This window comes from Egretta garzetta, unplaced genomic scaffold, assembly GCF_000687185.1.
Source record: "Egretta garzetta isolate BGI_Z169 unplaced genomic scaffold, ASM68718v1 scaffold260, whole genome shotgun sequence".
Lineage (NCBI taxonomy): Eukaryota > Metazoa > Chordata > Aves > Pelecaniformes > Ardeidae > Egretta > Egretta garzetta.
Window position 1 is genome coordinate 3,714,270 of NW_009258662.1, and position 4,328 is coordinate 3,718,597.

The window sequence follows — 4,328 nt, forward strand, 5'->3', positions numbered from 1 at the left end:
GAGGGGGGGGGTGGGGTTTATCCTTTTTACCCCGTAAATCCTCCTCTAGGGCAGGCTGTGCCTGCAGGTCGCTGGAGAAAACGGGCAGCGCTGGGTGCTCGCTGCGAAGCCTCGTTAGTCGTTAGGCAAAAATTGCAACTTGTTAATGAGTTTTGCACCCAGAAAAAAAAAAAAACCCATGACGTTAATATCGAGACGGTAAGCGCAAAGCTCAGAAGTGGAAGAAACTGCCTTGACTACTGATTTTTATTGGAGGACAGGGATATAAATGCGGAGCATCCATCCCCGGAGTAATGGGGATGCACTTTTCCTGAGATAATCTTCCTTCGGGGCTGTATGTCGTGCTCAAAGCATCATTTCTCTGCTTGACAAGGTGTTTCTCTTCTGAAGGTGTCCACGGCTCAGTACAGTGAGGATCTTTATCCTCCGCAACTGATTTGTGATTCCAAATGTCCTGGAAGAGAAAGGGGGAAAAAAAAAAAGAAAACCCAACCCGACTGGGAGGGTATCAGAGCCTGCTGACTTTGTCTGGGCTTTCCAGAGATAAAATATAGTGTATTACTGCACTGTATCACCTAAACCTTCTTTGTTCTCCTTTCAATAGGACGATTAAACAAAGCCCTACTAACCAAATTAAAGTATAAAATGAACGCGGAGATATGGAAACCTTGCCAGGAAGAATGTTAATGAATGAAGTTCACTAAAGGCGTGCTGGCTAAGTTTTCAATACAAATAGTTTTATGGCCAATCTCTTTAGATCATAGCAGTTTTCTTTAGAAGTTTTAAGTCTCAAAAGTAGATGAGTTTCCTTTCGCCGGGGAATGAATGAGATAATGCCCTGAATAAACTCCCTCTTCGCAGCCTTGTCAGTCCCGCTGCTTAGGAAACTCTCCCTTTCTTCTGGGGACTCTCGGATCAGCTGTAACCTAAAAAGTAGAAAGCGGCTCTTAATCCACGTGGGCTGTATGGCACAGCAGCCTGTAACGGGAGATTTACGGCCAGCAAACAGCTCGTACCTGCCTGATGTGAGCAGAAGCCTTTAACCGTGAGCCATGGCAGCGGGTCCGGCTGCGCTTTCCCTCGGAGGTGCTGTTTCAGCCCCTTTGAGGTTTACACCAGGTGAAGGGGGGACAGACTTTTTAATAGTGCCTGTAGCGATAGGACGAGGGGTAATGGTTTTAAACTAAATTAAGGTAGGTTTTGACTGGATATAGGGAAGAAATTCTTTACAATGAGGGTGGTGAAACACTGGAACGGGTTGCCCAGAGAGGTGGTGGAGGCCCCATCCCTGGAAGCATTCAAGGCCAGGTTGGACGGGGCTGTGAGCAACCTGATCTGGTTCAAGGTGTCCCTGTTCCCTGCGGGGGGGTTGGGCTGGGTGGCCTCTAGGGGTCCCTTCCAACCCAGAACATTCTATGATTCTATGATTCTAAGAAATTCTTTACAATGAGGGTGGTGAGACACTGGCACAGGTTGCCCAGAGAGGTGGTGGAGGCCCCATCCCTGGGAATGTTCAAGGCCAGGTTGGATGGGGCTCTGAGCAACCTGACCTCGGTGAAGATGTCCTTGCTCATTGCAGTGGGGTTGGCCTGGATGGCCTTTAAAGGTCCCTTCCAACCCAAACCATTCTGTGATTCTATGATTCTAAGATGCAGCCCTTCATGCGTATGGAGTGACCTTTTGCACCAGGAGTGTCAATCCTGTGATGCTCTTTGGAGGGAGAGAGGAGGGGAACTGCAGGCTACCAGACCACCGTGCCCCCCTTGCCCGCTCCCCCTTGGCACTCTCCCCCTTCATTTTCCTTCCAGTCCTTGTTTGCCTGAGAGACCTTGACCCTTAACTCAGGTTTCTGGTGACTGGTGCCAAAACCACAGCAGCTTGCAGGGACTTGCATTCAAATGTGGTGGCACGAGCAGGTGCTGATAGTTGAGACTTGGTGGAATATTGCTGCCTTGAGCTTCGACCAAGAAGGCCGATTTTTCAAAAAGCAAAATGTCAAGTAAACCCAGGATAGGTGGAAGATCTTCCATGTATTTTTTAAAACACGAGAAAGTCGTTTCTTAGGAATATGTTCTCAATGTGAGCATTCCCATAAGGACTTTGAAACATTTATAAAACCAAACGGAAAATAATTAGATTATTTTATTGCCTAAATGAGGGGATGAGGGAGAAAGAGACTTAAAACACATTTACAAAAACGTAGGTTTCATCACCTGTCGTGAGTAGGAATTTGGTTCACAAATTCAAGTCTTGACTGTCAGTTCCTCCCTAAGCTAGCATGGGTTTGACAACCTTCCGTGCTTGTCATTTGCTTACTGGGGGACTAATGACGAACGTGATGGGGTGTCACCGACCCACCACCCCGGTGTCACCCAGGGCCTCCAGCGCCGCTGCTGCTTAGCTGCATGCAGGAGACCTTCAGTCTTCTTCCTTCAAGCTGATCCCTCTCCAAATGTGGGACTGAGCGCTATTTGCTGTGGATTTTTAAATTTGACATCCAAATTTTAAAAAAGACACCTATTTTTTTTCCCTATACAGAAATGATTAGGAAATAGGGGCAGGGAATAGCGTGCAATTGTTTATTTTTAATTGAGATGTCATTTACAGCACTTTTCTAATAAGTGCTGTAAGAATTGTCACGTTTAGGGTACACATCTGCTTGTAGGTTTTGTTGTCCACATGGTAACCGTTGCACATATTCAAAGGGAGAAACATCTTGTTATTGGGAAAGCTGGAGACAGTTCTCAGCTCTGTCGTGGCTTTACCAGTGCGGGGGACCGGTGCGTGTCCCAGTTTCCATCCACAGGCAGATGATAACGTTTCTTGCTCTGGCAGCTCTGCTTTGGCCTCGGACCCAGGTGATGTGAAGCCTGTAAAGGCAGCCCAGACCTTCCCACGGGTTAAATAACCAAAATAAAACCTTTCACACGGGGTGGATAAAACTGCAGGACTATCAGGAGCTCCCCCAGTGCCGGGTCTGTCCTTGAACCTGCTCCTCAACTGAGCCTTTCTCTGCACTTCTGCACTTGAGTTTTCATAGAGGTCGGGAGCTGGAAACCATCTACTACACTCCTGAACCAGAGACATCCTTTGGCTTCGGAGGTTCTAGCTGACCTTCTTCCAACAAGTTTCCCAACATAAACCCAACCCTCTCTTCATCCACTGATTTTGAGCCTTTCTGTGGAAGGAGCCTGTCTGGGCTCACACTGGGGGCCTTATTTTGCGACCAGCTATTTTTTGTTTCCAGGGATATCTGGTGGGGTTTATCTGAGAAACAACTTCTTGCTTAAAATTACTTTGGGGACGTCAAAATACACCTCTCATAGTTCGTACAATAGCTGCCTTCTCTGGGCTTTGTGGGCTGTGAAATGTCTACGTTAGTGCTTGGAGCTGGCATGTATTAAGATGCTGAGAATGAAGCGATGCTGTTGTTCTCTATGCTTTCTGCAAAGACAGGTGCTCAGTCAAGCCCAAAATCCAGGCTTTGGCCTCAGTATCTAATAACCCAGCCCGACCATCAACTCTTAGTGCCACCTACTTTCTAAAAGGCTGGATTTGCAGTGCCACAGCCCAGGAAGGAGCACACCCCTTCATCCTCCCCATTTGCCACTGGCTAAATGCCACATCTTTGGTTTCAGGATTACTTTGGCTTGGCCTAAAAAGAAGAGTTTCCCAAAGCAAGGATGTTCAGCAATTTTGTGCTGAGGATCCCACTGAAGGTGTCGTAGCTACCTAGCACATGACATGACTTTTAGGGAATACAGCCATGACCTGTGCAAAGTCTTGAGCTGAACCAGCGAGAGAGTCCCTTGGAGATGCTCTGGTTTGGTGGACAGTTTGCAATGGAGAAATGTCTTTCACATTCACTGAACCTAAACTTCAGGTGTCATGTGTAAGTCCTGGCTAGGATGGTTTTTTAACCTTACCTGGAGATTTCATAGCAAACATGGCAACTGTCACAGTGCATCTGCTTAACCTTCATTCAGACTCGATTGACTGACTGTAATCAGATCACAAGGGATCTGTTTTGCAAACCCCTTGTGTCCCTTAGAATTGGGAGCAACCTCTTCTGCCTACCAACCCCTTTGGCAGCTGATCCTGCTCCCTTTGATTCTCTACGTCTCATGTTTCTGTGTCCTGCAAGATTTGGTGACGTGGCTTATGGGGGCCAGAAGGACAGACCATTTTTCCCCTCTGCTCCCAAGTCACGGCGGTTCCAGTTCAGATGTGCTAAGATGACTATTTAGCTATTTTGAAGACAATATATATATACTTCCCCTTTCAACCAAGCATGCATCTGGGCCACGGACAGCAGAAATGTACTCGGG